Here is a 12,864-nt window from a genome sequence, read left to right on the forward strand (position 1 = left end):
TCACCCCCTCCTGGTCCATCACCACCTTACCCTTATCAACCCTAACTCTGCCAATCTCCCTCCTCACTTCCTGCGTTCTCAACTGGTGGGCCAGCATCCCACCCACCTTTTCCCCATAGTCATACACTGCCCCTCTGGCTTTCTGCATCTGCTGCAATGTCTTCCCAGTAGAAACTAGCCCAATCTCCATCTTGTGCCTCTGCCTCTCCTTCAACAACCCTGACTCTGGTGACAGTGAATATCTCCTGTCAACCCTCAAAATCTCATTCACCAGTCTTGCCCTCTCCTCCCACTCTGTTTTCTCCCTATGCACCCGAATTGACATGAACTGCCTCCCAACTACCACCTTGAGTGCCTCCCGCAGCAAATAGCAGCCCACACCTGCTCACACACCTCCTCATCCGTCAGCGACCCCACATCCAGCCTCCACTCCACCAGCACCCTCTCCAACCCCCCACTAACCAGCACATATCTCCCCCCCCCCGGATCAGCCACAATACTCCCCACTTCGAATGCAACCTGCTTATAACCAACACTGCCACCACCCCCTCGTCTTCATATCCAGCCCCGAATGGAACATCTGCCCCACCCATCTCTTTCTCAGCCTCGTCTGGTCCCCCAATTTCAGATTTGTCTCCCTCAAAAAAGCCAAGTCTGCCTTCAGACTCCTCGAATGCGTGAACACACGCGACCGTTTAACCGGCTCATTCAACCACTTCACGTTTCACGTGACCAGCCTGGTCGAGGGGCTTCCCGTCCCCTTCCCCTGCTGATCAGCCATACCCCTTTTTGTGCCAGCCCCCGGCCTGCGTCACATGACCCTCCAAGTTCGCCCTCGGATATTCACCATCATCGATCCCTTCCCACTGCGTCACACCAACCACACCTATGTCAGCAACTCTCGCCCCTCCCCTCCCCCCTCCCAGCCTCAAACAAACAATAACCCTATCCACCCACCTTCCTCTGGCACCCGCCTTCTTCACTCCTGTTAACTAGCCCACCCAGCTAGCATGGTGACCCCCGCCCAAGGCCTCCAACTACCCTTCCTCCCTCCAATTCCCCTGCCCCCCCCCCCCGACTATCCCAACCATCGTCCAGTAAAGAGTAACAAAAGGCACTCTCACCATCACTGCTCCTCCGCCAAGACCTGCCCCGGAATACCTACCCCCAAATGCTTAAAAAGTACACAAAGCTCCTCCAAAGTTCAATATCCCTCAAACTCCTCCCAGTCCATTGTCCCTCATAAATTGCACCGCCGCCTCTGGGGTGTCAAAATCAAGCTCTCCTTTCTAGAAAGTCACCCACAGATGGGAACGGGTATAATATCCCAAATGTCACCCCCTTTTTGAAGAGGGCAGCCTTAATCTGGTTAAACCCGGCTCTTCTCTTTGGCAGCTCCACACCCAGGTCCTGGTACACCCGCAGCTCACTCCCTTCCCAGGCACATTTCCTGGTCTGCCTCGCCCATCGAAGGATCTTCTCCTTGTCCAGAAAGCGGTGCAACCGCACCACCATCGTCCTCGGCAGCTCGCCCGCCTGCGGCCTCCTCCTCAGCACCCTTTGCGCTCAGTCCATCTCCAGAAGCCGATCAAAGGCCCCCTCCCCCATCATTTTCTCCAGCATCTTTGCCACATACACAATGGCCTACGCACCTTTAATGCCTTCAGGAATCCCGACAATCCTTAGATTTTGCCTCCTGGAGCGATTCTCCAGATTCGCCACCTTCTCCCTCAGCCTCTCCTGGTTCTCCTGCATCACTCCCACCTCCGCCACCAGCGAGGCCAACTGCTCCTCGTGCTTCCCACCGCCTCCTACATTTTCTGAATCGCCTGTCCTGGGACTCCAGCCTCTGCTCAACTTGCTCGATCCCAGACCTCAGTGGTTCCACCACCTTGACCAGGTCTTCCTCTGTTGCAGGAACTTATTGTTCAGAAACTCTACTAACTGCTATGTCGACCACTGGGCAGGCAGTGCTTCTGCCTTGTCCGCTGCCATCTTAGCCTGTGGCGCACCACAAAATCTCTCCTGCTCCCGCTGCTCTTTCTTTCTTGCACCACTCCTTGTCAACGGATCCATCCACCAACCACACCAGAGGAGTATTACCTTCTCCAGGCATTCCCTCAAATACTATGCCCTTCGGGCAGGAAAAGACCAACAAAATCCGTCTTGAGCGGGAACCACCAAATGAGTGACCCCTCACTCCATGGCCGCCACCAGAAGTCCCGTATTCATTAATATTAATGGGATGTTCAAAGTATCCTCCACCGTAAAGTGCAAAATATCTGTTTAACTCATCTGCTATTTCCTTGTTCCCCATAACTATCTCCCCAGATTCATTTTCTAAGGGGCCGATGTTCACTTTGACTTCTCTCCTCCTTTTTATATATTTAAAGAAGATCTTAATGCCAATTTTTATATTCCTCGCTAGTGTGCCTTTGTTCGATTCTGAATTTATCCCAATCTTTGGGGCTATCAATGATTTTTCTACCTTACATGCTTTTTCTTTCAACTTAATACTCTCCTTAACTTCCTTGGTTAGCCATGGTTGGTTTGGCCCTCTCTTAGAATCTTTCCTCCTTACTGGGATACATTTTTGCTGAGGGTCACAAATTATCTCTTTAAATGTCTGCCACCGCTTGTTTACTGTTTTTCCTGCTAATCTTTGTGCCTAGTCCACTTTAGCTAACTCTATCCTCATTTCTTTGTAATTCCCTTTATTTAAGTTAAACACAATTGTTTCATACCCAAGTTTCTCACTCTCAAACTGAATATTAAATTTTAACATGTTATGATCACTACTTCCTAGGGGATCTTTTACTCTGAGGTCATTTAGTAAACCTGTCTCATTACCCATTACTAGCTGCAAGGTAGCCTGTTCGCTGATTGGCTCCATGATATATTCCACTTGGAAACTATCCCTAATGCACTGCTTGAATCTGTTGTCATAGCTACCCGTACCAACTTGATTAACCCAATCAGCATGAAAATTAAAGTCACCTATAATTATTCTATTCTTTTTACATGCTGCTATTATTCGTTGAGGTGGCTCTGCTTCCTCACAGCGGATTCAATTCCAGCCTTGGGTGACTGCACTTTCACTCCGCGTTTGCGTGGATTTCCTCTGTGTGCTCTGGTTTCCTCCCACAGATTTTCAGGTTAGGTGGATTGGCGATGCTAAAATTGCCCTTAGTGTCTAAAAGCTTAGGTGAGGCTACAGGGATGGGATGGTGGGGTGGTCCTGGGTAGGGTCTCTTTTGGAGGGTTGGCGCAGACTTGATGGGCTGAATGGCCTCCTTCTGCATGGTAAAGATTCTATGATTCCCTTTCCTAGAGTGTGGTTACTGTTTGACAGTTTATACACTACTCCTACAAATGTATTCTTTCACTTGCTGTTTTTTAATCTTCACCCAAATGGATTCTACATCATCCAAGTCTAGATCATCTCCCCCAACTATTCTCATTTCATCTCTTATTAAGAGTGCTACCCCACCACCTTTCCTGTCCTATCCTTTCGAAAAGTTAAATATCCCTGACTATTAAGTTCCCAGTTTTGATCTTCTTGTAACTATGTTGCCATAATGATTATGAGATCAAATTCATTTACCGCGATTTGTGGCGTCAGTTCAGCTATCTTATTCTGAATGCTTCATGCATTAAGATACAAACCCTTTCGGTTTGCCTTTTTGCCATTTTTAATCATCCTAACCTTTCTTTATACTATGAACTTATTTGCGCTTGCCCTTGATTACCCTGCCTACTGTTTTTGCATGTTACTGTTCTTTCTTTTATTACTGCCCTTGTTTCTTTCTCAATTGTCAATCTGCTTAGGTTCCCATCCCCCTGCCATTCTAGTTTAAACCCTCCCCAACCACACCAGCAAACACTCACCCGAGGACATCAGTCCCAGTGCTGCCTAGGTCTAACCCATCCAGTTTGTACTGGTTCCGCCTCCCCAGAACTGGTCCCAATATCCCAGGAATCTGAAACCCTCCCCCTTGCATCACACTTCCAGCTACGCACTCATCTGATATGTCCTGCTACTTCTGCTCTGACTAGTACGTGGCACTGGTAGTAATCCTGAGATCACAACTGTTTTGAAATAAAATATTTTCATTCAAATCAGAGCATACAAAAACATGAACACATAATCATTCAAAAACATAACATAATCCCCACAGTACTGACTTTTCCCCCCCTCACACCCACTGCCAACAAACAAGTGCTCAAGCTGGGACAAGAACAACCTCCATCTCACCCAGAATCCACCCTCTAAGCCCCGAAGGACAAATTTAATCTTTTCCAACTTACGGAACACCACCACCTGGAAGTTCCCCTCCAAGTCACACATCACCTTGACTTGGAAATATATCCCCGTTCCTTCACTGTCGCTGAGTCAAAATCCTAGAACTTCCTCTCAAAAAGCAATGAGCGTGTTACTACACCTTCAGGACCGCAGCATTTCAAGCAGGTAGCTCACCAATTACTTCTCAAGGGCAACTAGGTATGGGCAATAAATGCCAGTGATGTCCATATACCGTAAATGAATTTTAAAAAATCATGTGGTTATAATGCCTTGTTTTCGGACACCACCATCAGATGTGGCATAAATGGTGAGTGTGCTCGTTAAAGGGACCTTGGGAGGCCACCATCAAAAAGCTAAGCAACTTTTTTATTCACTTTTATATGGAGCCAGGAGAAAAAGAAAAGAAATACATTTATACAGAATCATTTGTGACCTCAGGCCATTCCAAAGTGCTTTATAGCCAATTACATACTTATCATGTACTTGTGTTGTAATGCAAGCCATGTGGCAACAGGTGGCATGGTGGTGCAGTGGTTAGCACAGCTGCCTCATGGCGCCGAGGACCCAGGTTCGATCCCAGCCCGGGTCACTGTCCGTGTGGAGTTTGCACATTCTCCCCATGTCTGCCTGGGTCTCACCCCTACAACCCAAAGATTGGCAGGGTAGGTGAATAAATTACCCCAAATTGGAAAATTTTGTTTTTTAAAAATGTGGCCGCCACATTTAATTGGAAATTTCTTTTTAAATGTGGGAGCACAGCAAAGTCCCCAAAACAGCAATCAAATAGGTGTCCAAATCATCTGTTTTAGTTGTTAATTTGAGGGATAAATATTGGCCAGGGCACTAGGGAAATCCCTTATGGTTCTTCGCAATATGCCATGGATTTAATTTACCAAAGGGACCAGACGAGGCACTTATGTCAGCTGAAGACAGGACCTCCAACGGACTCTAAGTACCGCACTGGAGTATTGTTTTGATTTGTACTTAATTCTTTGGAGTGGGGACTTGAACCCACATTATCCTGACTTGTTAGCCATACTGTGGCCAAGCTCATCCCCTCACATGAGCCTCCCTGCCTCCAGGATCTATCTATTTGTTGGTCAGCTCAATGTCAGAGGCAGCTGATTTTCCTGAGGACTTGACTGGCAAGATGCATCAGAGCCTGCGACTGGCATCTGCCCCTCACTGGATTCATGGAGGCAAGGCCCAAGGTGAAAGTTTCACTGTCTTTCGGTCAGTGTCGCAGGTGCAATGCCTGTTTCACGTTGGTTTGCAATGCTACAAGAATTTTACATGCATCACCCTGCACAAATGATCAGAGACAAACTGGAATTTGCAGTTCACAAATGCCGCACGGCTGTATGCAGGAACATAAAGGGTTAGATGTGTCCTAATTTACAACCTGGACTGTGGGGAATCCAGCTAAATGGGAAAATAAATTCTCAGATCTCTCTTGTTGTCGACTCTTAACCATTGGGGAAATTATCTGATGTTTGCTCATACAAACAGTGAATCAGGATTCTGCTTAGTTCATGTAGATTACAGACTGATGTTCCTTCCCCAATCTGGAATGAGGCCAGAGAAGGTGGGGCAACAATAATAGCCTGTGGTTAAGTAGATATAGGAAATATAATAGGCTATTGTATCTGGGGAGCAATAGCAGCCTAGGTAGTCTGGTGTTATTTGTTAGCACTCGCAAGTTGATTTTCTAGTTTCAGCCATTATAGAGGAAGTGTTTGCATAGGGCAAAATATTATCAGCACACTGCACTTTCTTCTGGGCAGTTGCAATGCTGATTGTGAAATTTGGCAAACCAATTAGTACAGCTGGTTGTTAATGATAGTTCAGTGCCTTAACAAACAGGAAATAAATGACCCGATCCTACAAGAAACAAATTGGTTGTCACCACAAATATCCACTTACGAATCTTTGAGCACCATTGGTGACCGTGCTGTTGCAAATTGGAGTTTAAGAAATCAATTAACAATTTGGGCACGTTTCTCTGGAAAGATTTCTCAGTGTGATAGAGAGCGGCAACTGCCGCGAGCTTCCCGGCGCTCGGCCCAACGAAGCCGGCAACGCTATTCAACGTTAATTGGTCCACTTAACGAGGCCTCACGGGCTTCTTGCCACAAATGAAAGCTCACCAGCTGATTCGCCGCGACCGCGCTTGCCAGCCCTCCGCTACCAAGGTCAAGCAGCACTTAAGCTGCACTTGCTCAGCCAACCCCAGCCAGCTCGCAACAACGGTGCCGAGGAGACCAGCGCCAGGATTCGGGAATGCTGACCAGGGGAGGCTGCTAGACGCAGTGGAGGCCAGGAGGGCTGTCCTATTTCCTCAAGGGTTCAGGAGGGTTAGCCATAGGGTAGCCAATGCTGCCTGGGACAAGGTGGCGGCAGCTGTGAGCACCAGGAGTGTGAATAGGAGGACTGGCCTCCTGTGCAGGAAGAAGGTCAATGACCAAAACCGGGCAGTGAGTAGACACCATAGCCCCCATCCCACCACCCACCCCGCCGATCTTCTCCCCCACCCCACGGTAGCATCGAACCCCGTTCCCCTTCAAACTCACAATCCTTCCTCCACCCCTCCCCCTTCAACCCCCCCCCCCACCCCCTCCTTCACACAACCCCCTCCCCCCTCCCACCACTATGAAGCACGCTTGTGGCTAATGATGCCCTCTTTGTTTCTCCTCAGGAAAAGCTCTCCCACAATCGCGGGGAGAGGGCCCGGATTGGTAGTGGGGTGCCGGACATAAGAATCCTCCCCACCTGAGAGGAACGGGCCCTGGAGGTGACTGATGTGGCCAAGGACAGAGCGGTCACCAACGTGGATGCTGGTGGACACCGCAGAGGTGAGGAACCACTGGGCTCCACCCGGAGGACCTGTCAAACGTGAGTTGTTATTGCCTTACTGACTGACCCATCCTCCCACTGACCATATGTCCATTCTCCCGCAGGTCCTCCAGCCGACGGTGCCGGCCCATCCCGGTCCGCGCCCTCTCCAGCCTCCCGGGAGACCACCTCGGAGGAGAGCTCCGAGGATGCCACCGCAATAGTCGTGGCACAGCTGTCATCCCCACCCTCCACCAGCACAGATACACACACCTCGGTGCAAAATGTTAGTGGTCAGAATTCTGGGACACAATCTGGTGGAGGCAGGAAACCCCCAGCGAGACAGCAATCGGAAGTCTGCTGTGTCCCAGCCTGGTGCTTAGCCTGAGGAACAGGGTTACTCGGAGCTAATGGTGCTGCTAAGGAGTGCCTGGTAGATGTAGATGTCAGCGACACTCCAGCAGGTTCATAGCCGCTTGGAGGTACCCCAGGGGCTACGGGCGTTGGAGATGTCACCGGCAATGAGTGGCACCGAGGCCAACACATCTAGGGTGGCGACCGCAGTGGAGAACCTGGTGCATGACATCGGCACCATTAGAGGTGTCCAAGGCGTTGCACAGTTGGTGGTGGCCATGGCTGAGGATCATGGCAGAATATCCGCCTCACTGGATGATGTGACCCAGTACCAGACTGACCTTGAGGGGTTCTGCGGGACATGTCCCACTCTCAGATGGGAATGGCTGTGGTGCTGGGGAGCTTGTCCCAGTCGCAATTGGGCATTGCCAAGGCAATGCAGAGCATGTCCCAGTCACTGAGGACCATTGTTGACACAATGGTGCAGACCATGGGGAACCGGCAGGGCTGGCAGAGCCAGATGATGCTCGGGCAGCCGGGGCTCGAACCAGCTGCCCCTCCGTCCCAAGGTAAAGAGTGGGAGGAGGGGGCCAAACCGGACCCGTCCCATGGTGTGGCAACGGTGGTCACTAGCTCCCCCGAGTTCCACCCCTCTGATGAGGCCGCGCCTCGCAGCCAGTGGGGAAAGCTAGCGCCAGGAATTATGAAAGTGAGAGGCACACTGTGCAACTCCCAGCGGGGAAAGAGCGAATGGGGGGGATGGGAGGTGGAGGTAAGCGATTAAATAGGGAGGGGGTGGGGGGGGGGGGGGGTTGTGGGGTGTGTGGGAAGGGCAAAAAGGGAGATAGAGAGGGAATTGGGACCACGCGGGGAACATAATGATAAGATAAGGAAGGGTTTTAGACTGGCTTCAGCAGGTGAGGTTTGGGTTTATGGAACAAGATAGCACCGTAAGCAGCCACTTTGGAGAGTCCCTAACAAAGGGAAACCCCAGGGTGCAGGGGCTCTCCCATGTGGCATACAATACACACAGTTGGCAACCATGTTGGGTGAATCCTGGATAAATGTAAGAACAGAAGAATAGGAGCAGGTGTAGGCCGCCAGGCCCATCGAGCCTGCTCCGCCTTGCAATAAAATCATGATTGATCTTTTTGTAGACTCAGCTCCACTTACCCGCCCACTCACCATAACCTTTAATTCCTTTACTGTTCAAAAATCCATCTACTTTTGCCTTAAAAACATTTAACGAGGTAACCTCAACTGCTTCACTGGGCAGGGAATTCCACAGATTTACAACCCTTTGGGTGAAGAAGTTCCTCCTCAACCCAGTCCAAAATCTGCCCCCCCCCCTTATTTTGAGGCTATGCTCCCTAGTTCTAGTTTCACTCTGCTTCTATCCTATCTATTCCCTTCATAATTGTTCGTATCTATAACATCCCAACTCATTCTTCTAAATTCCAATGCGTATAGTCCCAGTCTACTTTGTCTCTCCTCATAAGCTAATCCTCTCAACTTTGGAATCAACGTAGTGAATCTCCTCTGCACACCCTCCAGTGCCAGTACATCTTTTCTCAAGTAAGGAGACCAAAATTGTACAAAGGGAAACCCCAGAGTGCAGGGACCCAGCCTCATGGTGAGACGAGTGACTGCGACCATTTTGGATGACTCCCTAACAAACAGAAACCCTGGAGTGCAGGCGCACATCCACAGGGGATGTATGGTTGATCCCGCAAAGTAGACAAAATGATTATGACATTTGTGTGTGTGTGTGTGTTTGTGAGGGGGAGGGGGTGGGGGGGGGAGTGGTGGAAATCCAAGAATCCCTTAAACAACACTGCAAAGGAGAAGAAGCATGAGAGGCGTGGCCCTCCCGAACTTGCAATGCTACACTGGGCAGCCAAGGCCGAGAGTGAGGGAATGGGTGGAGGAACCAAATATGGAATGGGTTAGGATGGCGGAGTCCTGCTGCATGGGAACGACCCTCTGGGCCGTCGCCACGACAACGCTCCCATCCCCGCTGGCAAAACACTCAACCAGCCCAGTGGTAGTAGCAACCCTGATGAGGCAGCACTTCAGTCTAACGGTGTCCACCGTGGCCCCCATCTGCGGCAACCACAGGTTTCCACCAGCCATGCTAAACACCACCTTTAAGAGGTAGCGGTAGGACGGGGGGGGGGGGGGGGGGGTGGACATTAGTGGTTAGGGACTTCTGTAGGGGAGAGACTTGCGACTCTAGAAGAGCTGACGGAGAGACTGAAACTACTGAACGGACAGGAACTCTGACATTTGCAATTCAAATACTTTCTCCACAAGGAGACGACGAGTTAACCTCGGGCCCCGGGAGGCACATTGTTGGAGGAGTTACTGGACACGGACAGTCTGGAAAATGGGAACTGCGGGGACATATACGGATGACTCTTAGGAAGGGCATGTCCCCCCCCCCCCCCCTCTGCCCCCACTGGACGGAACAAGGATAAGAAGGAGAGGAAGAGTTAGAAATGGAAGTAGAGTGGGGATACTGGAGCGAAGCACTGAACAGGGCCAACTCCACCTCCTCCTGCACAAGGCTAAGCCTCATTGAAATTAAAGTGTTACACAGGGCACATATGACAATAACTCGAATGAGCAGGTTCTTCCCGTAGTGGAGGACAAATGTGAACGGTGCCAGGGAGGCCCGGCCAGCCACATCCACATGTTCTGGGCATCTCCCAGACTTGTCGGGTTCTGGGCAGCGGGGGTGAGGGGGGATGTACGGGAGCCACCAGAGCCACAGAATGGGGGAGGGAGACAACAGGGGAGAGAGACCTCTGGAAACGCCAAAGGGGAACCCAGGAGAGACCAAGCCCAGGGAGAGACCAACACGGGGACGAGAGGACCCATCACAAAGCCATAAGAATAAGACAAACACCAAACAAACCATCTACAGTGTAAGAAAGGGCTTAGGATAGGACAGGGAATGAGGGTGGGGCAAAGGTGGGGTGGAGGGGGAAGCCGAAAAGAACACATATATTCTCACCATTTCATCCATTTCTTGAGTCGTGTAAAAGTGCAAACTTGAATAAAAATATTTTTTTAAAATAGTAACCACACCACACCCATATTTGCCTGCAGGATATTCAAATATGCCATTAGATAATGTTACAATTTCTGCAGTAGTGTCCTGCTTTGTTGTTCTACTTCACTGTTAACTTATGATCGATATGGACTCATTGCTCAATGTTCCATCCCATTTTCCGCTAAAACTAAACCGTTGACTCAATATTTGCTATTGAGTTACAGGTGAAGACGCTGTTGTTTTAGAGGGCTGTTTTGTGCTCTCAGGACTTGTTGCTCAACCCATTAAAAAAAAATTCCCTCCATCGCTAAAACTGTCAAGGGGTCAGGCTGAAACCTGCTGGGTATTTCCTTTCCATTAGTTTGCTCACAGTCCAAAGACACATGTGAACCACAAAGAACAGTCTCAGAACCTGGCACAAGATGATGTTGAGTAGAGCTGTCAATCAGCAAGTCAGGCCAGGCAGAAACGCGCAGGCTGCCCAATGCAATAATGGTTACAAACTGCTGGCGGAAAGGTCATGTGATAGACTGCCACATGATCAAATGTCAGGTGGATGACCCTCCAGGAACCCCAGACATCCTGCGCCTATCATTGTGATTCCACAAAACCCTTTAGAAGATAATCTGGTCCACCTTCATGACCACTGCATATGGTTCCTCCTTCTTGTGAGGATACAGTGAGTAAAGCCCAGATTGGACACACCGTAGGTAATTTTCTTTCAATTTCACACTGACAAATAATTTCCTTTCTACTTGTTGTGGGGACCAAGCTGCTTGCATTGCCTGTGAGGCAAAACATTCCATGCTCCAAAGGAAAACATTTATTTGAATCTATCTCCCCACTTCCTGAGGGACAGTTTTAAATGGAATCGTCACTCATTTCTCAGCCAAATCATATACCGAATCCTTGTTCACCTTCTCAAAACCCATGGGAATTGGATTTTGCTGCAGGAAGGCATCTAACAGCATCTGCTGTTGGATGGAAATGCCTCTGCGATCTTCAATTCCGAACAATATTGCCCACCAAGTTGCTAAAAGTGTGAGTCTATGACAACACAAGTGAGGAAAACTGAGCTCCTTGGGCCTGAGTGAACAGGGTATCTCCTTAACCAATCAGAATCAACTGAGAAAGGGGGGCAAATTCAATGTTAAATTATGTACAGGAACAGAAGTAAATAAGAAATGTAATGTTTGATTAAGATAGAAAAAAAGGAGGGCAGCACGATGGTGCAGTGGTTAGCACTGCTGCCTCACGGCACCTAGGTCCCAGGTTCGATCCCGGCTCTGGGTCACTGTCCGTGTGGAGTTTGCACATTCTCCCCGTGTTTGCGTGGGTTTCGCCCCCACAACCCAAAGATGTGCAGGCTAGGTGGATTGGCCACGCTAAATTGCCCCTTAATTGGAAAAAATGAATTGGGTACTCTAAATTTTTATTTTTTTTAAAAGAGAGAAAAAAAGGGACAAGAAGGAAAAATTGGAAATAAACATTTGACCATGTAAAATTTAAGGTTGCTAAATCTTCCTGAAAAATTCCAAACTTGAAGGAATGAGAGATTCCACTCATGTAATAGTTAATTTTCGGTTTAAGAGGTTGATTGTCAGTAACTGATAACTATCTTTTAGTTAAAATTGTATTTACTAATTCCTCCGCCTTCAGGTCCCATGCCCGAAGAGGGCGTTGGCTACCATGGACTTCCATTGGACCATACCGTGATTACACTTGGCAAACTACTGCAGTGGTCTGTCGTTGCTTTCTGCAGAGTGGCTGACCAGGAAACGCTTCTGCTCTCCCCGCCTGTCATCAGGCATATTGAAAACATTTTGCAGGCTGATTATCGACCTGTATGGCCACATTATGAGTGAGTGCACCTTCCATGGTAATCAAGTCCTGAAGGGGCTTAAACCTGGAGCTTCTGGCTTAGATCATAAGAGCTCCTATCCTACTAATCACCAACCCTAAATATCTGCAGCATGTTTAGTTTTTAACGACTGCACAAATACAGCAACTTCACACCATTCAGTGTATGTCAGTTATGAGGCAAGACAGTGAAATGCTGAAATATAATCAGAAAATGCTGGATAAACTTAGCAGGCCTGGGAGAGAGAAAAACAGAGTTAACGTTTTGAGTCCATATGGCCCTTCTAAGAATGAAATGCTGTATTTTGCAAAGCTGATGGTGGATTGATGCAACTTCAACTGCAATTTTTCAATTCTTGCATTTACCTGGTCATCTGATCTTCAGTGAATTTCTTCTACCGTTTGCATATATGTCAGTACCATTCGCCTCGCCATTACTTTGACAGAAAACCCTGACCTG

Source organism: Scyliorhinus torazame, chromosome 8, assembly GCF_047496885.1.
Source record: "Scyliorhinus torazame isolate Kashiwa2021f chromosome 8, sScyTor2.1, whole genome shotgun sequence".
Lineage (NCBI taxonomy): Eukaryota > Metazoa > Chordata > Chondrichthyes > Carcharhiniformes > Scyliorhinidae > Scyliorhinus > Scyliorhinus torazame.